The following is a 25,304-nucleotide window of genomic DNA, read 5'->3' on the forward strand; positions in this document are numbered from 1 at the left end:
GTGTGTGTGTGAGGCGGGGGGGGGGGGGGGGGTAACGGGCGCCGGTCCCGCCGCTGAGGGAACAATGGCAGCGGCGGCGCTTCCCGGCACCTCCTGAATGGGCGCAGGCGGCCGGGGTGGGGGAGGCGGCGGCGGCGGAGGGGCGAGGCGGGAGCCGCCCCCCCCCCCCCCCCGTCCCTCCCTCCGCAGGGAACGCGGAGGCCGGCGCGGGCTGGCTGCGCGCCGCAGGGGGGGGTGGGGGGGGGGGGGAACGGGGACCGGGGATCAGCCGGCCGGGAGCCGCCGAGGCGGCGGAGCGCTGAGGGCCGGGAGCGCTGGCTCCGCCGAGGGCCCGGCGGCGGCGGCGGCGGCGGCGGCGGGGGGGGAGGGAGGGAGGGAGGGAGGGAGGGGGGAGGGGCGGGGGCCGGCGCGCGAGGGGAGGGGAGGGGGGGGGGGGGCGGGGGCCGGCGCGCGCGGGGCGGGCGCGTCCACCTGCGCGCGCCGGGGCCCCGGGCGCATGGAGCAGCGCTGAGCGCCGCAGCGACCGACCGCCGGCACCGGCACCGGCACCGACCGGCGGGCGGGGGGAACCCGCCGGCCCCGCGCGGTCGCCTCTCTCGCGGGCCCGGCGCTGAGGTGAGTCCCGCCGCGGCGGCGCTGCTTCTTCTCCCTCCCCCCCCCCCCCCCGCGCTCTCCACACACACACACACACCGCGGGAGCCGCAGGGGGAGGCGGCGTGAGGCGAGCGGAGGAGGAGGAGGAGGAGGAGGAGGAGGGAGGAGGAGGAGGCGGCGGCGGCGGCCGCCGCCGGGGCGGGGGGGGGGGGGATGCTGATGGCAATGCCGGCCTGCGCGGCGGTGCGGGGCGCGGAGGCCTGCGGGCAAGTTACGCGGCGGCGGAAGGAGCGGGGCGGCCGGTGTGTGTGGTGTGTGTGAGGTGTGAGGTGAGGGGGGGGGGGCGGCCTGCACCGGGCAAGTTGGCGCCTCCCCCCCGCGGGGCGCCGCGTTCCCCCGCCCCGGGCAGGTGCTGCGTTGGGCGGGGGCGCCGCCCCACAGGGCCCCGGGGGGGGGGGCGAGCGTGTCCGTGTCCGTGTCCGTGTCCCGTTCCCCCCCCCCCACGCCAAAGGCCGGCAGCGCTGCCGCCCGTCGGTGCTTCCTCCGCCTCCCCTCACGCCCCGGTGGGGTTTATTTACAGCGGCGGCCGGGGGGGGGGGGGGGGGGCTGCACTTACTTCAGCCCTCGGCCAGAACAAAAAAAAAAAAAAAAAAAAAAAAAAAAGAGGAGGGGGGGATGGGATTTTTAATTTTTTTATTTTTTTAACAAAAAACCCCAACCCTGGAAGTAACTGTCACTGCACGTATTAAACTAGAAAACTGGCTAATCAAATAAAACTGGCTCATTGTCTGAAACTCTATCCCAGCGAAAAATGCGGCTGTGAATATAATTAACCATCTGTCTAGCGAGCGGCGGAGAATTGGGTTCGTGCGGTTTTTATTCCGGTCTCTTTAATTTCTGAACCGCTTGTGCGGCCGTGCAGCGGTGGCAGCGGTAATGTGTTTTGCTTACTAAGTGTAAGATGTGACCTGTGTGTGTGTGTGTGCGTGGATGATGCTGAAACGGGGGGGGGGGGGCGTGGGGGGGTGAGGAATAATGAAATCCTCGTCTCCGAAATGAACTGTGCTGCTCACGAGCGATACGGTTTATGATATATTAACCCAAACAAGCCGTAAGGGGACCGGCGACGAAAGCAAAGGTTACGCGTTTTCTCTCGGTGATGCTATCCGGCGTTTCGCCTCCCGCTCGGAACAAGCGCAGGATGGGTGCGTATTTGGGGAATTCGTGGATGGGTGTCGCGGGTGGATGCGTGCGGCCGGAGGGGAGCCGTGCGCCTGTGCGAGCCAGGGCCTGAATGAGCCTCTTGCGTGAAAACAAAACGGCTCTGTGGTCCTTAAGTCATCCCTGAGGTTTTCCCCGGCTTCTGCTCGGCGGTTTGCTCGTCCCTTCTGCCCCGCACCGGCCCCTCCGGCCGGCTTTGCCCGAAACCTCTGTGCAACCGTCAACATCCTGGTATTCAGATGTGCGTTCTTGGTGTTGGAGGTACCTGCTGTTATCGCTGGAGCAGCGTGGTAATGCGGTAACCACTGTGCCCACAGCAAAGAGTCTGCTGGAAAGTGAATCGTGTGTGTGCTTCTACACACGCTTGTGCTTGTTGGTTTTTGGTTTGGGGGTGGCGTTGGTTTTTTTTTTTTTTTTTTTTCAGTTTAGGTAAGGGAAGAATACAGAAACTAAATAAAATAGCGGCAGTGCTCAGGCAGGTAGGATGCAATTTAAAGTCACTTCAGCTAATACCCCATGCAAGACTACATTTGTTGAGGTATGTGAAGTGTGCATAAGGCAGCAGTCTTTCGTGAATCACTTTTTAAAAACAAATACTTGACAAAAGAACCAGACCTGCTAAACGGATAACAATTATGTAAGCCCATAGTAGGTTTTGATGTATGTCAAGTCTTTTAAATAAATCAACCTGTTCAGTGAATAAATCTGCTATGCACCAATGCTTTTTTTTTTTTTTTTTTTTTTTTAAAAGAGAATAAACCTGGCTGTGTGTTTAAGATGTTTCTACTGAGCATGTGAATCTTGCGGCCAAGCCCCATAGCTGCCAGTGACACGAGACGAATCCGTGGGGAGGGTGGGGTGCAGGAGCACGGGGAGGGAAGGGGCACGCCGAGTAATACGATGGATATTAAAAATACACAAAGATGTGCATAAGGATTCCTAGTGATAAAATTCTCACTGATCCATGTCTTGATGGAGTATTTGCTTTGCAGTGGCAATGGCCCATACAAAGCTACATTGATTTAGCTTTCTCTGTTCGCGATGGCAGTTCTGGTGAATAATTATTTTCCCAAAAGCCCTAACTAAGGGAAGAAAGAGAGTCCCTGCTTGGCCTACACAGTAGTACAGTATCTTTGAAAGCGCGTATCCGGCTGCAAATAAAGAGAGCCAGTTCAAGTGTTACTACACTCAGCAGAAATAAAAGGGAGGCAGAAAAGGGGAGCAACCGGCCGACTTCCCCATGCGCCTCGTCCCCCTTTCCCTCTCCGCACCTCACCCCGCGCTTTGCTTTGGGGGCCGGGGAGGGGGGATTTCTGTGGGTTTGTTTTTCCTTTTTTGTGTTTGCTGTTGCCTTTTGGAGGCGAGACTCTGGCAGCCCATTTAAATGTTGAGTTCTGAATCACGAGGAGTCTCTTTCCGATAAAAAACAAGGGAAAAATTGTGGCCAGCGGGTTTTAACTTCTGTAGCCGGTACAGGGACAGGGAGTAGGGCTGCGTGGGGCAGTGCTTTGATGGTGTCCTCTTTTTGAGGTGGTGATGCCTCGTAGATGTGTTTGTGATCGATCACGTGCGTATCTTTTTCCCGTCTTTGGAAAGAAACATGTGAAAAGACTTGAATGTGCATGCAGGACCAAGAAGGACAGGAGCAAGGCTTGGGGAGAGAGCGTTCCCAAACAAAGGGGTCCGACTCAGGTTGGCATCTCGGGTGTAGGACGCAGCCATCGATACAAGGTGCAGCAGCACTTCTCAGATAATAAGGCTTTTCCATCGTAGCCAGAGTAATAACAAGCCAACCGTGCTGATTTCCCCAAGCACAACAGCCAGCCGCCCCCTTAAAAGTTTATGCCCTGTCGCAAACAAAAAGCAACGTCAGGAAATAATCCTTTCCTTGGGTAGAATCCAGGGAGGAGAGCCGTGGATTCTCCAGACCTTGCCCTAGCCCTCACGTGGGGGCTGTGCGGATGCTGCTGTAGTTGGGTTTGTGTTTGGCCCTGAGAGAGGTGGGTAGTCTGAATGTTGAACACAGTAAAATTGCTATTGCTTCTCAGTAATGACAATTTTTGGTCTGCGAGGGAATTGAAAAAAAATATTCTGAGAATTGGGAGCAAAATAATTTTTATATAATCCACCTGTTACGTTCAAAGCCCTGTATTTTCACCTGGGAGAGGATTGCACTTTTTTATTTTTATGCTAGATCTTTGTGTACTTTTAGCCCCGCTTGAGTTGGCTTTATAATCATTACCTATGTATACAGTCAGGTGCTTGACGAGCCTGATTTTGTGGAAGCTGCCAGCAGTGAGTAAATGAGCCATGTGGCATAAAACCGAGCGAACCATGTTTTGCTGGTACCTTGCTCTTCCCTCCTTCCTTCCAGTTGGTCGTACGCACCCGTGGTGTCACCTGTGCAGGGGTGCGGGCTGTTCCCCCGTAGGGACCTGCCTGATTTGTTGCCTGTGTGGTGCGAGAGGCTCGGTGGGATCTCAGCCCTTTGATTTTAGGGCTCCTGGGTGCCCTTACAAGGAAACGTTAAATAATTACCGTGTGTTACATTGTTGTGTAGAAAGCGGTGAAGTTACAGATGCTGAAGATGATTAACCGCTTTAAGCATCCAGGCGTTGGGCGTGGGTTTTGCCTGAAGGATGCGCGAATTGAGGATAAGCCTTCCCGCTGTCAGTGCCGTAGTGTTGGTACCATTGGTTCCCTGCCTGTGGACGTAAGGGAAAATTGGGAGTATTTGGTAAAGCTGAGCCGGTGCGAAGTTTGCGGGAGGAGCTGTCAGTTCTGCAAATCAGTGTTGAACCCGGCCGCATGCCTTATCCTTAGCAAAGTCGTCTTATAAACAGCAAGAGAAGGTGGCTTTAGTTCAGTAGTGCTTTGGACGGCGAGGTGGTAGTGCTGGGTAGATTTTGTTTGCAGTTCAGGGGAGTAGCATGTAATCTGTGTAATACTGCTTTTGTGTGCCTCTATTGCAAATTGATGTCTGGGGAATGACATGTAGCAAAGGCTCTAGACCAGCAGGTCTCTGATATTTTTGTAGCAATGTCTTTTTATTCAAAGCAGGTGTCATGGAGATCTTTCATCCCAGGATTTCTTTCATCCCTGGCGTTTGTTAGCTTGTGTTAAAACTTTAAATCTCGAGAATTTCTTCTGTACAGGAGGTGTTCTCATATTGCTTTTGCATGGGCTGAGCCGGATGATTATGCAGTCTCCAAACAGTGATACGTAGGAGCTGGGTCTGTGTCTGCATTGCTACGTCAGCTCTGCAAATAATACAGGGATGTAACCCAGTGCCCTCTGGTCGCAGGGGAGGTCTGTGCCGGCTGCGTCGGGGGACGCTGCAGGGAGATCTGGGAGCGGGCAGCAATGGGGGGGTGTTGTCCATGGGCAAAGTTTTCATCTGACCCTTCAGTATTCAGAAGGTGATTTATGCCCAGTGATGTGAGCTCATATGTGCAGTCTTGTTTGGTTTTAACAAAGCTCTGGAAACGCTATTTACTGTAAGATGCCTGATTTGCTTAAATGATCCAAGTTCTTGTCTCAATGGTCTGCCACGATAGAAAATTCTGTTGGCTAATTGTTTCCTTTCACTGATCCTGTATTTCTTTTTGTTTTGTTTTGTTTTGTTCGTGCCGTATCTTCAGAATATGGGTGGATGTGTCACTAGAAGTTTCTGATTGGATCTTCTTGTCTAGATTTCCTGCTGTTGCCCCTTGGGAGGGTAGGACTATAGGATGCTGGACCAAAAGGGCTGGCATTGCTTATGCTTGGACTCCAGTTGATTCAGTTACCAAATCACTCTTAACACCTTTCTGAATTGTCGTTATCATTACTGTGATCGTTGTCTCTGCAAATAGCTGTTGTTATCCCTAGGCATGAGACCAAGAGCATCTCTGTCCTAAAAGTCCAGGAGAGCTTGAGGTCAGACTTCTGGACGTCACCTTGGACGGCGTTGCAATGCTAGTCTTCAGCGCGTCATTGAAACTGGCAGGAATGTCAGAGGTTGTACACTTGACCTAGACCCTGGTTAGGTTTTTTGCCAATTTATCAGCTTTCTCACCTTGCCTATGTAGAGCCTCTGTTATGTGGAATGGCTCCTCGTGCACGGATTGCCGGTTCATGTTGCAAAGGTCATCCTTACTGCTTTGTGGTGTTCACTGCTGTTGTCTGAAGCTGTTACGTGCTTCTCCACTAAGTCAGTTTGAGAGGGGAGTGCAGGATTTCTAAAATAAAACAAAATAGTTGAGGCAATTTCTGCCTCCCCTCTCCCCTGGGGTAAGGAGCTCCTCATGTACTAAATCCTAAGCGTTGTCATTGTACCTTTCCTGGTGTGCCGAAACTGGTGAGAAGGTGGCTGATGCTATGAGGCTGTTGCATTTTTAGGGCGCTCAGACTTCCAGATGGAGGTTATCAGAAAAATCAGCTCTTGTGAATCTTGCAGGATGTAGCTAGACTTTCAGGAGTGCCAGGACATGGCTTGGTGGACTGTAGGGTACCGCTCGGTGCGGAACACTCCTGAGAAACTGCCTGGTCATTTCATTGCCTACCTGAGACCTGGGCGCTTTGGAGGGCTGGCGCGCGAACTACCAGCTCTTTCTCAGTCCCATTCTGGGTAAGGTCTCTGCCCTGCTCAGGGGTTGCCTTTGGAGCTGCGTACTTAGAAAAAAAAAAAAAAATCAAATTCCTTTCCTCGTGATTGGAAGGTTTTGGATTGTGAGGTATAGCGCAGAAGAACCAAATGTAGAAAAGACAGGCTCTGTGGATGGATTTTCTTTCCTGTACAGTGTCCCAACGAATGACTTGAGTCTTTGATGGAGAAGAGAAGCTGAAGCCTTATGAAGGGCCTGTTTATTGGCATTAATTATTTTTTATTAGTTACAGCATCCGTAGTCCGTTGGCAGTAGAAGAGCCCAAAGTAAGAATATTAAATCTTCAGAAGTTTTTCAAAGCTTGCATTTTTCATAAGGAGCTTGTGAAGCTTCAAATCTAAAGCTTCCAAAGCTTTTTTTTCATTCTTCAGAAGTGCCACTGAAGCTCTTTTTTTAATTTTTAGTATTTTAGCTGAAACTATAAGTTTTATACATCAAAAAAAAAAAAAAAGTTCTTTCCCATCCATTGCATTAGCCCCAATTTTCAGGTCTCTCGCTGGGTCAGCTAGATCGTCTGCAAGCATCGACTGTACTCTGTAGACCAGGTGTGTACCCTTTGCTACCAATTTGCTGTCATTTTTCTCCTCTGATTAGGGTTTTACTCTGTGGCTGGTAGCAGGCTGAAGCACATGCCGACATGAAAGGTGCGTTTGTTTGCGACCGGCCGGTTAGGACAATACTTGACCTTCACAGTTGTTGAATAACTTCAGAGAAATACTTAACTGCTTCACGGAAACAAGGGTTGTGGGTGGGAGCTTAACAAGTACAAAGTGAATCTGGTGTCTGTTTGGTCAGTTAGCAGCACTTTTTCCCTGTAGCCTGCAAAGTCATGTTTTAATACTCTGAATATGAATTTAAGGTTCATGCCAGTATTTCAGTGGCAATACAGATGGATGCTTGGTCTTATTTCATATTGCTTCAGGGAATGGAGCAATTAGTACTCTTGGCCCTCTGTGAACCTTGAGGGTTTTACCTTGAGGGTAAAAATGAAAATTGCCTTTTTTCAGGGTGGTCGCTGATCTCATTTGTGTGAAGAGAACTGTTGGGGAGTGGGATTATTTTAGCTACAAAAAGTTGTGATGTGGGGTTTTTGGGGTGGTTTTGTTTAAATGTTTTGGTTACGTTACATGAACAGGTTTACTTCATTGATAGCTGTGCCTTTAACGTGGAAGGATGGGTAGAATTTTCGGGAAGATCAAAAGCAAAAGTCTGCTGCTGACCACAATTTTTCATCTCATAATAAAGCAAACAAGCAAACCCCTATCTTCTTGACACTGCTGGCTCTGTAGGGAGCACCACGCAATAATTTCCCATGGTTTGTTTATGTCCGTATCTAAGGAAATCGACTATATCAAAATCACCTGTCCATGTAGTGGCTTGTCTTAGATTCTTTGTGTGTGCGATACATTAATTTTGAAGTATGTTGAGGAGACATTACCAACTTGTGCAGAAATACAGCAGGTTCTGATACAAGCAGCATGGCTAATGTATAATACTGGAATTTAGGACCATTACTAGCCCACGGTGCCTACGAGTTTATCTGAAGCAGAGGAGTCACATGGTATTAGCCCAGCCAAGCATGGCAAATGCAGAGAAACTCGTCAGCTGACACCTCCCACAGAAAAAATAATTTGTCCTAACCCAGTAACCTTCACTTACTTAATTGTCTTATTTGTCTGGTTAGCTTATCATTTGATGGAGATTTTGAGCTGCAGTAAAAACAGTTTTGTTTATTGTGCCTGTTTCTTTAATTTGTGGTAATTCCTTGCCTGCTTCTTTCTGGGTTTGAACTGGGCCTGTCCTTGTCTCAGCTGTTAAAAATGTCAGCCTTTCTGAACGTGAATGGGAGGCGAGGCAATCCACTATATTTCCAAGAAGTCTCTGGTTTGAAAGGGTGAATTTTTTGATCGGCTTGATAGCTCAGTCTCAGAATTTATTGCTGTATTAGGCAATGCAAAGTTACGTTTCGGGGTTTACCTTCAGGTTATAGTTTATGCCTGTATACAGTGTCAAGCTAACGGCTCTTACAGTTCCCACTTCTTCTGCAGAGGGTTGTTTTAAGACCTGGTGCTTGATGATCAACAGCATATAGTACTGATTTTACCCTTCTGAAGCATTTCTGGTTTTGGAGGAAAGATGGCTGTTGGTTATCATGCAGAGCTGAACGTAGAGTTAGTTTGTGGCTGTTACATGGTTACTGGTGTACGGAATTACTGCTTCTGATTCATGTGTTAAGCAAACCCTAGTATCCCAGTCCCTTTCTCAGTTTTTTTTCCCTACAACCTCCTTTCCTCCCTTGTTAATGACGTTTATCTTTACACCTACAATCTGTCAGTGTGTGTGCTGGATTCCTCACTGCAAATACTAGGATGAGTGTAAGACTTCCTAAAGGTTAGTTCACGATGAATTCAGAAGCATCTTGGATTAACTTTTCACCTACTGCAGGTAGTCTGTCAGTGGTCTGGAGGGGAAGTTCCGCAACGTGAGCGGCTTGAGACTGTGAGCAAAAACCCAAGTGCAGGCTTCACCTTGGGGGGTTCAACCCCAACCCTCTCGACACCAACAGAAGAGCCAAGAGTGGGAATGGAGGAAGATGGCCCCTTAGGGAGGGATAGGTAGTGATCCTGGAGTGACATAGTAAGTGTGACATTTCAGTGTCATTGTGGGGAGAAGAAGAAAATGCTGCTTAAATTGTGCTTTGAAGCTGTTTGCCCAGCGCGGTGTGGAAAAGACTAAATCTGTGTTGCAGTCAATAAGCTTGCACAGTGGAGTCCAAACATCGTATCAGAAATGCTTAATGATTGTGTGGTGCCTTAAACTTCATGTGAAAGCGTAGGGGTTATTTTCCCCATCACAACGTATAATAAACATAAAATATATAAAATCTGCAGCTGACAGTATCATCTATGAGTTCTCGCCCTGCGTTTTGCGGGCTGATGTTGAAACAAAAGGGGGTTTCAGGTTACACAATGCTATATTCTGCTGTTTGGTTAGACCTGGGCATTTGCTGAAGGGGCACCTAAATTTGCAGGTTTCAGTAAATGAACTGGTCATTTACTGAGTCAAGGTGAGAACTTGATATGTACCTCACTGTTTAGTCAGTATTTCTGTTATTTTGTTAATACCTTCAGTACCCCCGCCATGTGTTTATGGGTAAAGCAATACCCTGTGGTGGTAGCTCCTAAACTTGATCTCTGTGGCTGTGTGAATCATTTCTTTCTGGGGCAATATAGGCTGCTTAAATATCAAGAGGGTAGCGGAGGGGTTGGAATGAGCGTTTCCAGATCTGACAGTGGTTATGCAGGGTGCTCCTCATAGTCCTTCGCTATCAAGTGCTTTCACACACTGCTCTCTCTCTCCTTGAACAACTTCTGTGCATTGCATGGTAATGGAAGTCGAAAGAATTTGTTTGATGTTATTTATTCAAATCTGGAAAGGATGGTTGTGCAAAGACCAAAGAAAAATGGTTTTAGTCTGACAAATGCCAAGGGTTTTTGTTTTGTTTTTAAAGCCCAAACAAACCCTTTGGGATCCTTGGCTGGGTATATAATAGCATGAAATACACCATTTCTTTCATTCTGCTCCCTAAAAATCTAATTCTTTATGCATTTAAAGTGGGAGTTGAGGCAAAAACAGAGTTTAGCTCTGTTGACCTATATTTATGAAAAGAGAAGGCTTGCTAAGTGTTGCAAGAAAATACATAGTGCTGTTTGTATACTCTGATGAAATGTATACACATTCTAAAACCACTTTTGGGATTCTTCATCTTCTTACTGAATCTTTAAGCCCTTTCCAGCCAGATTCAATCCGTTTGTGCTGTTCATAGCATGTATATTCAGACTTCCCATTAACAGCCATGAAACCTCCATGAAGAGGTGCAGCAGAACAGGGAGTTTAGAATAAGCAAGGAAGAGAGGTAGTACTGAAAACCGCCCTGATCTCAAGGTTTAAAGGTGAACTTTTTTCCCTGCTTTTTTTTTTTTTTTTTTAAATTCAGCCCACTCTTCATAAAAAGTGCAGTTTAATGGTTATCGTGCTGCTTATTGCATAACTGTGGCACAGATGTTATTTTTTGTAATATTGCCTGACATGTTTAAAAGGGAAAGGGAGGAAGGGAATTTATACTCTTTGGAGATGAATATGTGGAGCCTATTAGTCTTAAAAAAGTGTGAAGAGCTTGTTAGAGCCGAAGCTGGCACATGTCTGAAAGGCTGATCTGTGAAGTGGAGCTCTTCAGATAAAGAATGAGTGTTGTATCTTCTGGAGTTTGTTGTATGTGTTACCAGATAGCCTAAATTCAGAACTCGGCGGAGTACTTGCACACTTAATGTTTAGGCACATGCTTAAATATTTTGTGGAACTGAGACCAAATCTGAAGGTATATTTAATAAAATAAGGTGTTGTCTAAAGTTAAGTTTCACAGGATAATCAGCAATGGTGCTTAGAGTTAAGGGACGTGAAGATGAGATAAATCACTCAGCCTGGGTAGTGCTGAATGTTTAAGTGTTTATATTACTGCAGCTAAAACCAAAACCTTTAAAGTTGCTTTCTTATGAAGGTTTGACTGAGGAAATACAGTTAGAAATACACTGGGTTTCAGCGGAAGGAAAAAATTACGTGCAGGCCTACCATTTCCTGGTGGAATAGGCATGAGAACATAAAGTCACCTCCTTTTGGCATTTCTAACAACATTAGAAGTTTTAAAATAGTAGAAATACAAACAAGTAGAGGTGAAAATGGTAAATGCTATATTTATATTTATTTATGTATAATAACAAAATGCTGGGTGTTTCAGATCAGCACAGCGTGCCTTGATTCACAAAGTATTTGTTTTATAAATGCTGGATAAAGCTGCACAACCCACCTCTCCCTGCTGTATAGAGGAGCTAACCAGCTCACAGAGAAATTAATGACCTGCTAGAAATGCAGTTGTGAAATGAACCCAAGAATCTTGATTTCCCAGCCCTCGTTTCTGTGTGTGTGCGCGCAGGGTAATAGTGTAATTGTTTGTGATAAATTGATAAGGGGGAAAGAGGAGGGAAAAGAGGGAAATGACACCTACTGTCATTGACCGTCTTTTTGAACTCTTGGATTAAAGATAATTCAAATGATTCATTTAAAAGAACTTGCAAAAAGAACAGGTGAACAGTTATAAAAACAAACAGAAGGAAACCTGAGAGTGTTTTTAACTCGTTTCTGCCTAGGGCAAAATATTTCGATTTGATTTTTATTTTGCTTTTGTTCTCCCCTTTGCCCTTCCCCCCTGCTGGATTACCTACTACCGGAAATAATGAATTAGGCAAAATAAATCCTAAATTATAGTTGTAGAAGGCAGGAGCTGCTGTGTGAGTGTAGCATTATGCACAGGCTCAGGTGTAAATTTTATGGCAGTCCTTGCGCCAGGGATTTTCTTTAGCAAGAGGCAGGGGGGCTGTGACTTTGTGCCTCAGCTCCCGCAGCCGGGCTTTCGAGGTCTTTTGTCCTTACAGCCGTGTTGGCGCTGGGTGTCGATGTTACCGTCCTGGATGGGAGAGAGGGCGTCTCGCCTGCCTGCCTCACTCCATCAGAGGCGAGGCTTCCTTGGCTGGCAGGTGGACAAAGCTCCCCCAGGGTCTGGACATTTTTTTCCTTTCCAGTGTCCAGGGACACCCGTGCAATGTTTAGCGTGTGGCGCTCTGAAAACATCCTCTTCTGGCTGAAAAAGAAATGGATGGAAATATTAGTCTAAAATAGAAGGTTCGTGCTGATGCAAGCTGTGTTTACTTTTGAAAATTCAGTTTATTAAACTCAAGGCTGCAGAACTCCAGGGATCAGTGATGCTGTCTGAACATCACCTTACGCACTGCACAAGCAATTTTTCAAAATTACTTTTTTAATTAAAAGTTGTATCCGTTTAATGCGAGTTAAAGGAAAGTTCACAGGCTTAGTGTTTTCTGAAACATGCTTCAGATATGGGAGAAACCTTTTTCTGCCTTTTTAAGTTTATCCAAAATAGTGAATATGCATGTGCAAAGAGAGGGGAATCTCCTTCTGGGCTTTACGTCTGAGGGATTGCAGGGTAAAGGTATTTATTGATTATCAGTCGAGCTCTGCTTCCGTTACCCTTGGAAGGAGCTGCACAGAAGCTGAATCAGAATATGAACATAAGGAAAACAAGGAGGACTTGAGGTACAGCAGAGGAAAGTCAATACAGAGCTTATTTAAATGTCAGCTGCCTGGAAGAGCTCTGCTCAAAAGCTGTAAGGAGAGATTAGGTCTAAGACATAATGCATGAGTGTGTAAGGAAGGGAAGAAAGATTGCTGAGCAAGTCAGGTGCTGTGGGGAATGCGTGCGAAAGGAATACATTAAGGAGGAGGAAGGAAGAAGAAACTGCTGACTGAAAATTGCATCTGACAATTAGTTTTGAGCAACTAATTGGAGAAGCACGTGACTTTTGGACATGGGAAGACTGTGATTGTAGTTGGTGGGCGATCTGATCCTTTTTAACAGCGTTATTCATCAGCACAGTTGACAGCGATAAGCGACACTCATTACAAATCTGTTTACTACATCTATATATTGTATTTATTTTCTGAATGTATGTGCAGAGTAGAGTGTCTCTGTAAGCATAGGACTTCTGGAGTTTGAATCACATTGGCTAAATATAAAGACAATAGGCCAGAGTTGTAATCGTGTGGCATTTGTAAATGTAAGTGGATTTACATTTGGGGAGAACTTGAGCCAAAAAAATCACTGTTTTGTAGATGAATAGCCTTATTCTGAATTTCACAGCCATTTTTATTTTGGAAAGTTAGCCACTAATTATGTGTCGTAATAAGAAGTAGTTGTATTACAGTTGTGCCTGAAATAAAATTAGGTTGAGCACTCTCGTACAAGAAACATTAGAGGCAGCTTCTGAAATTCAAACCCAAACCAAGTTACACGTAGGCGTTGTTGGTGGGGTAAGGAAAATATTGAAGGGTGTCAGTTGTGAGGAAGTCTCTAGTGGAAGGCCTCTATCCTTCTGGTCCATTTGGTCCGTAGCTGAGGAGCGCTCCTGGTTCAGGCGGTGATGCTGAGCTCCAGCGTACCAGTCCATTTGAGTGATACTTTCTGCTGTCTCTGGGGGGTTAGGAAGCTGTCTAATGCTGGTGAACGATGACCTCATCTGAGTTTTTCAGTCCCCCTTGGCCATATAGCAGCAGTGCGGTATACCGGGTCATGAAGTCCTCAGCGTTTAGGCAGGAGTGGGGTGAAAAAGATGGGGTGCACCCCACTGTGCTGTAGCCCACTGCAGCCCAGCCAAGTTTTTATTTTTTTGTCAGCCTCTTGCCTAATTTTGAATGGAGTTCAACATCTTTATCTTCAGGGAAGGGAGTGCCTTGTGCACATGATAGCTAAAAGATCTAACAAGTCTTCAAGATCAAGACTGTAGCTGGCAGCATTGCTTCCTTGGCACAGTGAAACTTTCTAGTCTTAATCCGCTCTGTTGAAAAACCTGTGTCTTGGAACAAGTGCTTGCTCAGGACAGTAGGACCATGAACATTGGAACAAAGGACAGCTACAAAACAAATGCTCGTTTGGATATTAGAGGTGTTTCTTTGCCATCTAGCATAAACATGTAGCAACATGTATGCTAGTATTTGTGTTATCAGTCATATGTTATGGTCTTGTTGTGCCACACTGACTGCAAACACATTTATTAAAAAAGATCACAACCATTGCACTTGCTTGTCTCCTGCAGAGAGGATGAGAGAACAAACAACATATGATGAGCTTTATTTGCATTGTTCAATGCTCTTCTGAGCAGAACTCATTTACACTAGAAGATACTTTACCGCCTAGAAGGGAAGATGACCAAGCAGGCTGAGCTGGGCAGGCAAGTATTTAACAAGTAGATGGGATTTGAACCTATGCTCTGAAGCAGTGGCCTTAAGTTACTGCCTCCCTCTCTAGCTTTACCTTTTATTTCCAAAGTGCGTTATGACAGTAGAACATGCACAGGAGGTATCACGTAGTGGTCTGAGCACATGAGCCAACAAACTGAGTTCCAGCCCTAGCACCAGCATTGAGTTCTCTCTAGGCCATATGGCAGTGCCATCATTTTTCTGTCCTGCTCACCCCACTTGATAATGGGTTTATTAATATGGATGCGTTTACTTCCCAGGAGTGTTGTGAAAATTAGTTAAGGTTTGAAAAGTGTGTTGAAGAAGTCTCTCAGTGCTGATCATTATTACAACTACGGCTTTAAAAACACTTTTCTATTTCTTTTAGCAAAAATATTTCCTCTTCTGCTGGACTTCACTCACATTTTTTTGCGTTGCTTGTGTGCGGTATCCCTAGGCTCTTTCGGTATACATACTTTTCTGTACAACGTTATATTTTATCCCATATTTGAGATTCAGATTTTCAGTATCTATGTTATTACACAAAATGCGAATAGGAGGCAAAAAGCCTTATGCTGATGAAACTTCATGGTTGCTGCTTTCCCGGCTGAGCAATGTCTGCGGGTCATGTATGCATTGACACATATTTGCAATGATACTCCATCGCATCTATTTAAAGAAGGTGTTTAGACCGGGAGGGATCCCTACAGCTCTTCCAATGTTAGCTGTGCCTTTAGAGAGAGCTGAGAAGCAGACAGGCTAACAGGAGTATAGGGGGATGGACCTGGAGATGTGAGATGAGATCTTGAGAGAGAAATACTGCCCTTATCTTCAGTACTGAGACAAGGTGGTGACCGCAGTCGTGTTCTTTGAGGATGAATAGCTCCAATGCAACTGCAGTCGAAGCCTTTCAGACCAGCCAACTGTTAGACTCTCTCGAGTGAATCAGACCCCGCGTGTTTCAAATTGCATACTCTTAAGTGGTGAAAAAACAAGGCAACCTTTCAAAGTTTGGCCTGTAAAACTTTCTTCCCTTTTATATGACATAGAGGAGCTATCATGCTTAATTAAAAGGTTCATGATATTCTTTAGAAGATTTCTACTCCAGTAAAAGGTGGAGAGATCTTTCTGCAGATTACTGTTGGCCAGGACTGATTTCTTGTCAAAAAATGACCTCTTTTAGCAGTTTCTTCAAAAAGCATCTGGGGAGCCAGTTGAACCTAAACCAAGAAGGGGCAGAGTTAACAACACTTTCTGTAGCGTTTAAACTAGACATTTCTTGGAGGGGATTCTTCCGCATGTTGATCTAGGTTGACTGGAGGTGGTATTGAAATCCTTGGATGTGACTGGAAGTTGGATTGAAGATGAAGGGAGAGAACAAGGAGATAAATATTGTGAGGAGTGAAGAATTTACTCTTGCAGGGCAAGAAAACACTGTACCTTCTCCCTTACAACACTCACCTAAAATGCCCATGTTACTTTCCCCTCGTGGACTAGTTCCATTTTCCTTTACTTGCCTTTCTCTTCAGTAGCCAAAGCTGCATCGCCTGAAGGTTATCTTGCTTCTGGTATCTGAGTTCACACAGAGAATGAGATGAAACAAGGCAAACTTGGTTCTAATAGCTCTATTCTAAGTCTGCTGCATAATGGAGATGAGCAGTACTTACATAACAATATCCTGGGATGTTAATAGATTTAATAACCTAGAAAGGTGGGAAGAGGTTCTGAATTACCTATAAAATGGCATCTAACTAATGAAGTTTACAGGAAGCTGATCTCTTTGAAGAAGAGTCAGGTGGTAGGTGCAAGACTTCTGCATATACTCAGAAGAGAAAACAAAATGAAGCTGCCTGTCCTAATCGGAATAAATCTCCCATTAAAAATAAGTTCTAAGGTGCTGTTGGATTATGCCAGTTTTACGTGGGCTTCTAGTTAAACTCTTGTAAAAATGTAAACAACACAGGCTTCTTTAGATTTAATTTTTTTTTCCAAGTGTAGATATGTACCAGTCTTGGGGATTATAACTCTGTATGTGCCCAATGAAAACAATCAGTTCATTAATGCTGTTTTGTTAGACCTTGCCCCCCTCTTGCCATGGTGATAAGGGACCTTAATTAGATCCCAGAACAAATGCTAGAGAGCTTGACAAAAAAGAGAAACATGGGGAGGGGGTGGAGAAATACTGAGATGTTGTTAGCAGATATATGCAGAGAGCTGTATCCTGCAGAGGAGAGACTGTGTTTTATTGAAAACATTGGTTTTCTTTCCCAAGAATAGAGCATGTGCTGGTAGGCTGTAAGCATCTGCGGACAGTGTGTAGAATTGGTATTGGCAGCTTTATGTATGTCAGATCATGCTCCTAGGTGTGGGCACCTGTCTATCTGCCGAGGAGACCAAACGAGGAAAGCACTGGTGACAGGAGTGGTAATCACAACTTAAAAATATATTCTCAAATCTATTCTGGATGCTGGTGATGTTCCCTGATGGGAAGTGGCCAAATCATTGGGTAGATTCGTATGTTCGTCTGTTAAGAAAAAAATGTCTGTGTGGGGAGGGGCGGAAAGGAAGGAGAAGGATAAGAATTCAGAGGATTTTCATGAATGCCATCGGCAGAGAGCGTGTAAATGAGAGGGGGGGAATTATGATGCTAAAGAGTGGAAAGGAAGGTTGGCAAATAACGTTAGCTTAAAAAAGGAAGAGAGAGTTTTCTGTAAGGAGCAAATCTCCATGTGAATTCAAAAAAGCGAGCACGCAGAAACACAGGCATTGAAAACTATGTTGCATTTTTCAGTAAGAAATGTTTGGTTCTTCTGTTTGTTTTCTGATTATTGGGTGCTCAGGTTACACCTTCAAAACTTCCTGTACCATTGTTCGAGGTAGAATATTAACTTCAGGTTAGAATCTCAGCTTTTTATTAACTGCATTTCCAGTTTGAAAATGGATGACTATGGCTATCGGCTCTCATACCTTTGTCTCTGGTCTTAAATCTACGTGCTGCCTGTATAGTTGTACTTCACAGTTATTCCTCACTTAAATTACCTTTCAATAAACTGAAATAAGATTATCTTCTCGAGTCTCTCATAGCAAGTACATTTTCCAGGTCATAAGACAGTTGTTCTCTGAGCAACTAATTTATTAAATTTACTTTTTTTTAATTTATTTTTTATTTCCATGTCAGATTTTCTGTATCACAACATACACATCTTGGTGCACAGGTGAAGAAGTTTCAAGTGAAATTTATTGCATTACAAGACAACGCATAAAAGGCAACCCTGTTGTCAAGGTCTACCAGGCAGTTTAAAGTCTGGAATTGGGTATCTGTCTAGCCAAATATTTTAGAAACTTTTAAGTAATAACAAGGTGTAATTCCTGTGTTTTTAAAAATATGCCTCTGGAAAGCATGCATCAAAACTGCCAACATGCTAGTAAATATATCAAAAAGCGAATCCAGATGCCTGTACATCTATGTGTCATTTAAACGCATTGTAGTAGGTACTAAAGTAAGAGTGAGAGAGGCAACTGTAATCTGTGAGTGAGTACAAAAATGTCCATCAGCCTTGATTATGTGAGAGTAGCCTTCATATAATCTTCAGGTGCACTGAACTGAATGCATTTTGTTGAAGCAACAGGAGCAAGACTTTGTCTTATTCATGGTCCAAAGAAAGAATTTAACTGGTTTGAGTAATGCTGTTTAACAGGCGGTCTTGAATTTATACTAATTAGGGGAAAAAAAGAATATTTTCTGTATTGGTAAATATTTTTTTGTATAAATTTTTCTTTGCTGAGCCCAGAATAAGTTGTGTGGAACAAAACGATTCTGGTTCTGCTAGTTTGTGCAGATTCTTTCCAAGCTGGTTGTTTTTGGACAGGGCTTTGGTTATGAAGAATAAAAAAGCTCAAGGTATCGTGGTGTTTGTATGCCCTGCTTGCTGTGGCTGGGTGCTGCAGTGATGCAATAAGTTCATTTTAACAAAGGTAACTTTGTTTTTCCTGAAATGTGTCCAGGAAGGAGAAACTATTTGAAGTTCGCCAGGTGTGTGATTTCTTATGGTTTCTTATTCTTTCATGATTTCTATGTGTTTCCAATACCCCTATTCAGGATTTTCATTCAAGGTTAACAAAATCGCCTGTACAGTTCTTGCTGTCCTTTCAAAACCCTGTATTTAATTATTTTTTAATTTACCTAGAGAACATGGTGGCCTTAGATATCCAGGACTATCCAATATTAGTTTCTCTTTTGCAAGAACAGAAAACAGGCTTCTTACTGGAATTGAATGGAAACTGAGGTTGTTCAGTTTGAGTTTTCTGATTTTCCTTTGCAGGCTGAGAGTAACTGGTAGAAGCTTAAACAAGTCATAAAGAAGACAACACTAGGGTTATAACCCTATAACTAGGGTTATAGAGACAATTTCATGGACTCTCAATGGAAAGGAATTTCAGATAAATATATAAAAGATGACTGTGGTTTAAGTAACATTAATAAAATATAAAGGTAAATGAGGGGGAGGAGACCTGAATTTTCAAGTGGATGAGTTGAAGGAGTGAGGATGGGTCAGCAGTGGTGCCACTGCCTGCCACTCGATGGGAGTTCAGTATAAATTGGGTGGCTAGGTTTCCCTGCTCTGTAAACCTGTGGTCCACAAAATTATTATTAGATAAACATTACTGCAGAAAAGAAACCCATAAACTCATGCTTTTACAGATAATAGCATTGTTAGTAGTAAGTAATACCATTAAAATCAGCACTTTTCAGACAGATGCTTCAGGATCGGTGAATATGAGCGTCTGCCCATCTTCAGGAGTCTGGTTCCTACAGAATTTAATGGAAGGTCTCAGTGGGTCTGGAGCTGTTGTAGAAGTGACTGATGGTGAAGTATGAGCATGATGAAACCAGAAGAGCACATTTGGAAGTGGTCTTTATTGTTTTTAAAGCTGCATGGATTGCTTCCATGTAGTACGTGGTTGAACATCTTGTAGTTCTGGGGGAAAAAAAGGCAGGCAGAGGACAAGCCAATTACATAATTTAATATTAACTTGAACTCGCTTATGCTCTCTAATTTGAAAGGAATAAAATAACTATTTCCATCTTCATTGTTAGTCCATTGTAAATTAGTAAAGTTGGTGTTTTATAATGTAATATTTTTATTTTTTTTCCATTTCAAACCTGCTTTGTCAATACAAAAGGAATGTACAGTTTTGAAAGAAATGCAGAAATCGAGGATGAGTGCACCTCGGAAATACACATTATTCATGTGATTTGTGTATGGTGTCCACTTACAGGAATGACTTTAACAGTTGGCAGGAAAAGCTTCACTGCACACTAAAACATTTCTTTGAAAAGATCGCTTCTCTTTTGACTTCTGTTATTTCACAAAATCCATGGTTCAGCTCCACTGAAATCATCCAGGCTCCTTAGTTGGGCAATCGGTGGCAGGACACCCTGCGGGCAGGCTCACTGCACATGCTGGTGACAGAGCGCATGGGAAGAGGTCAGGAATTCACTGACCGACTTTGGTTGAAGTTGCTTTTGGACTGCTGGCAGGCTCCTGTCAGAGCAGGAAATGTACGGCAAGGTATTAAGTAGTGTAATTAGATGACCTAGAGGATTTAGTCCTAAATAATGATTTTTTTTTTTTTTTTAATCTGTTGTTCCTAATGGTTGTACATGTTTCTTATCTAAGAAGTTTTATGTTTGGCTTTTACTAAGTCAAAGTGTTGTAGGAGAGTTTTAAAATTACCATTTAAAGGCCAGATTTTGAGTTAAAACTCAAACCTTTCCTAATTCCCACCAGTGGATGTTTTGTCTGTGTGCAGACAAATACAGAGAACAAACTGGAAGTGCCAAAATGCAAAGTGCTCTCTCTTCCCCATGGCAGCAGCTTTGCAGACAAGGACAGCACCAGTAGCATGTGGTAGGTGTAATGGCTTACTGAAGACACCTTTGACTGAATCAGTTAAGCTGATGAAACCTCTCTTTAGTCCTTACTCTGGTTTCTACCTGCCTCAATTAATTATGGAGATGAGCTGTTACTGGTAAGTTTTATGAAACGGTGTGTGTAAACAATATATATTATGAAAACAGTAAAGACCTCATTTGTAGGTCTGACTGCAAAGCGGGAGAGCCCTGCTTGAGCCAGGTCCCTTCTGCGGTTCCCTGTTACCTCTCACAACAGTGCTCCAAGAGGTAGGTTGCTCTTGGGTCTCTCCTGCGTAAAAATACCAGATTTGCAGGGTAACAATATGAGACATTAAGGAGATATGATTCTTTTTCTAGCTCAAAGCAGGTGTCAATTATCTTCTCTGTAGATAGTTGGCTTCCTGTACAAGTTTCATGGTATGTAAGTATTTTGATGAAGGGTGGCTCCTCCTCCACTGCCTTCTGGTTGCAGTGAATAGTGCAATTTAGTTACAGGGGTACACTGTTATCTGTCGCACAAGAATACGCTGTATTTGTATAACTGCTGTCAAACTGGTGCAACCGCATCCCTGCTGAGTGGTAGGCAGGGTGATGCGACTGCAAAAGCAGTGTAGTAATGGTATAGCCACACCAGTAAAGATGCATGTGGAAAAAGTCCTTGGTGGCCTGACATCTGCTTTTACATTTTCTCCTGAGCTGATTATTGAAGCCTTACATTAAAAAATGAAACCCTAATTAAGGATTAAGTGGGTTGAACAGTGTATTTGCAACGAGTCTATTCAAGGTCTTGATTCGACAATTCAGGTGCATTCTCTCGAGAGAGTCTCAAAACGTATCTGAAGTATGTCCAGGAACACGACTGTAAGAGAAGGAATCAAGACATATGGAAATGATACACAGCTCATTTAATACCAGATCAGCAGTTCTAATCAAGAGTTAAAAGTCGCTTGCCAGATGTATATGTTTGACCTAGATGGTCGGGGCTGCATGTCTGGGTGAGGGTACAGCCCTGAGACTCAAAGGCCTGCTGTGAGGCTGCAGCTAACGTTTGTGTCAGGGTGGGAGGCATGACTGCTGATCTTCTGCAGCTGTCCTGCTATTCCTTTCTTCTTTCCATTCCTTCTGGGCAGAAACGTAGTCCAGCAAAACAATTTTGGATGATAGGCTGTGCCTGGAGGGAGAGCTGGAGATGCAGGGGACATCACACTGCTATCTCAAAGAAATACAGCTCTGGTGTGGCATGCTCTTTGGCGATGGTGTCTCTTGAGTATCATGGTATAGGTTTAGGCATCTGGCAAATCAAGTGTTGCACAGGCGACAGTGCTACTTTTAAGGAGAAGCAAAGCTAGCGGCTGTGACTATGGAAGGCTCATTGCACAGCTTAGTAAACAGAGGTCCAACTCAAACGTTTGTCCCATTACCGAAGAGTGTGGGTATCTATTCGGGGTTGGATGATCACACTGGCCTGTAATGGTCCTGGCAGGAAAGCTTGGGCACTGCCTGTCTGTTTGATTTGTCTCCCTGGCTTCCCCTGCCTTGTATCCTTTGCGTTTCTGGCACGGAGGCTGTGTCTCAAACTGCAGATGGTAACAGGGAGCAGGGATGCATGAGCTGGCGAGGTGCTGGAAGTGACCGTGCGCTGGCAGTCGCTGGGGCTGAGGAGCCGAGCACAGTCATTCACACAGAGCTCTTGCAGGACTGTTTTACTGCTTGCAGTACACTTTTACAGAATACAGTAGCCTATAATGTTGGCGTACCATAAAATTCATTATGGTCTGGCTCTTTCATTATACAACTACCCGGAGTTTGTCGTTAGTTTAAGCAAATAACGCAGTCAAACCAGTAAGTGCACACAAATGTTCAAGAAATTAAATTAGCAAGCCAAAAGTGATAGTATGGAAGGGGGGAGGAGGGAATAAAAAGATAAGGCTTTGTAAAAAGCTTGATTGTAAGCAATTTATAAGCAGATGTTTGGAGCATAAGTTTTTCTTTGTGTTCTCTGGAAAGTTTCTAGTTTACTCTTGCTTCTCAGTTAATGACAAAATAACAATACAACTTCCAAGTCTGTTACGAACAAACTCCCGTGCACTTTGCTTCATAAAAATTCTTTTTGCAATATGTAGAAATTTAACACAGAAACATCACATGTCTGTGTAATTGTGTACAAGTGCTAAATGCTCTTCGTATCCGTCAATTTTAGCCAGTTTCTCTGCAAAAGCAACGGCTGTGGCCCTGTTACATACTAGTGAAGTTCTTTAACAAATCTTTTAATCCTTTTTTCACAGAAGGTAAAACTGAGAGAAGGAAGTTAATGGCCCAGTTGTGTGAAGGTGCTGCAGGCGCTCAGCTCCCAAGAATGTCAGTGAGGGTGATGAGAATCAGGCTGCAGAGGTTAGTTAATCTAGCAAAAAAAAGCTTGTGCGCTCATATTGAATCATGCAATTCAACCAGGTTCCCTATATAGCTGCTTGGAGATTAACCTGTTCCTTGGAATAGGACCTGGTGGATGTTCATCCATGAATTAGTGTTGAAGTGATTTTGTTTATTGTACTTCCCATGATCAGGGAAAACCTGAAGCCGTGGTGGCTACAGGAGCCACTGCAAACTCGTTTGTCCAGTCCATTGAAAATTGCATGTACGCTTGCAACTTCCTTAAAATTTTCTGCAGCTGCATGCCAACTTCTGAGCTCCACTCATCAGTGCAACTAATGTTCGCTGGGGCCTCTGGGCAGCTTTGTAGTTCTCCCATCTGTGATTGCACTTGCTGGGAGTAGGTGACATGGCCAACCTGCTGTACGCTGGCGCATCCACGGAAAGCACCAAGGAAACTTGGCTGGTGCTTGAGCTGAGGTTTGCAGGAGTGCCTTACAGTAAATGAGGTGGTCATTAATCAAGGCTGGGGTTTCCTTTACTTGATGAAAGCTAATTAGGACTTACGAAAATATGCATTTTAAATGGCCTAGTTAAACTGCTTAACAGTTTAGTTTAGCTGTAACTAAGGCCTAAAGTTTTGATTATTGTTGCAAGGTGGGAGAAGACGTTTCTGGTATGTAGTGGTCAGTGGTATTTTGGGTAAATGCTTAGTTACATTGCAGCTTGCCCCATGAGCCAGTGGAATGAAAAAGAATGAGGATCCCACTTTTGCCAGCTTGGATGCAATAGAGATCAACCTTATCCCCAAACTCACTGGCTAAATTTGACTCAAGCCTTTCCCTTCCTCCTAAACTCTCCATTATTGTTTTAAGTACATGTATTCAGTATTCTTGATGTCTGTCCTAATGCTGCATAGCATTTCTGTAGAATATAAAATACCTTGTGACACTTGCCATTTCTTTCTACGTGTACAACCTCTGGAATCACTCCAGAGCTCTGGAAAAGAATTAGATTTTCAGTAACGGCTACAGGCAGTAAGGGCACAAATACCATTGAGTATCAGTGGGATTTATGCTCCTAAGTTGCTGTAAGTGCTTTTGAAAGTCACGCCCAAAATGTATCATTAAGAACAAGATGTGCTGCTAATGTTTTTTAAAGCAGATGTGTGGTATAAATGAACAATAAAATATAAGGTGCTTTATAATGTTATTCTTGTGGAAGAATTGTTAAATACATAATTATTACAAACAGCTGAATTTTGGAGAGCTTTCTTGTCAGGATTGCAGTTTGGTATGCTGATATTCCTCCAGCGCTAGAGAGAAACCAAGGGACTGAGATTTCAGGGCAAAACTCCTTTACTCCGTTGTTAATCAAGAAGAAATTTCTATATATTCCTACTGAGACAAGAAAATATCCCCAGTTTCCAAGAAATGTTCTAGTACACTGATTGTTAAATGTAAATGAGACCCTGTCATTAAAATCCATAGATTCACAGTGCTAAATGACAAATTGCAGTTACCACATTGCTTAATACACCATTCTTTTATTTTAATATCTTGAAGGTTTGTTACTGCTCAGCAGTGTCTGTGAAGTTTTCTGGTGTTTTCGGCTAGTGGCTTTCTCATGTCTCCAGCGGAAGTTTGTTTTCCACTGACCCTTGAATCTCCTGAAGGCAGGAGAGGGGTGTTACTCTGTGAACAGATTTCTCCTGCTTTTCTTTTCACAGTACCCAAACCATCTTTTTTTGATGTGCCACATGTTCTAAAAAGGCACCATTTTGCCCTCCTTCCTCATTGGTGCCTGATTGCATTTCAGCGTTGTATACCTATTAATTAGATTTTAATTTCTGAATTCTCTTCTGAAGAGGTGCTTATTCCTTTGGGAATCGTCTCTGGCATTTTGCCTGTGCCCGAGCTGCTGGCCCATCGAATTGCTACGTATTTATGGGGCTGTGCGCTTCTATTAGCAATTGTAGTTACATATTTAAACATACTTCACATAAGTAATTATGTTTTATGGCCTGTAGCCAAATTGACTAATTCTGCTTCCTCGAAGCTCTGGAAAAATATACATATTTAGAGCTTGGCTAAAACTTCCCTTTAGCTACTCAATGACATTTCCCTAAGGTCAGGGTGGTTTACGTGGGCAAATAAAGGTGTTTCAACATAAGAAAATTTTGAACCAAGTTTTCCCATTTGTCTCTTTCCTCCTTTTTTTGAGCCTGTCTTTGGTGGCAGCTGCACCCTGTTCCAGCTGAGGGGGCTTGTTTTGCGTGGACACGCTGGTTGGGTTCCTTCGCATCCTCAGATGCAAAAGACCTGTCTTAAATAAACTGCTCAGGTCTCTGCTTTTTTTAAAAATCATCACACAGAGCAAAAGACTGGTCTGGCTGGTTGCAGTATCACTGCAGAGAGGAAAGCTCAACACAGCCCGGCAATGTGTGTTTGCAGACAGAAAGCCAACCGTATCCTGGGCTGCATCAAAAGAAGCGTGACCAGCAGGTCGAGGGAGGGGATTCTTTGCCTTTACTCCACTCTTGCGAGACCCCACCTGCAGTTCTGCGTCCAGCTCTGGGGCCCCCACCATAAGAAGGACATGGACCTGTTGGAGCGGGTCCAGAGGAGGGCCATGAAGATGCTCCGAGGGCTGGAGCACCTCTCCTGTGAAGACAGGCTGAGAGAGTTGGG

General features: G+C 44.4%; 1 protein-coding gene across 2 annotated transcripts in view; it reads left to right on the plus strand.

Moving 5' to 3' along the window:
• Positions 1-449: 449 nt before the first annotated feature.
• Positions 450-25,304, plus strand: part of NEXMIF (neurite extension and migration factor) — a 167,735-nt gene continuing 142,880 nt past the window's right edge. For both annotated transcript variants that reach the window (XM_029996413.1, XM_029996412.1), the window contains exon 1: positions 450-615. The gene's annotated coding sequence lies outside the window, so the exon portion shown is untranslated. The remainder of the gene's footprint in view (positions 616-25,304) is intronic.

The sequence above is a fragment of the Aquila chrysaetos genome, chromosome 21 (assembly GCF_900496995.4).
Source record: "Aquila chrysaetos chrysaetos chromosome 21, bAquChr1.4, whole genome shotgun sequence".
Classification (NCBI taxonomy): domain Eukaryota; kingdom Metazoa; phylum Chordata; class Aves; order Accipitriformes; family Accipitridae; genus Aquila; species Aquila chrysaetos.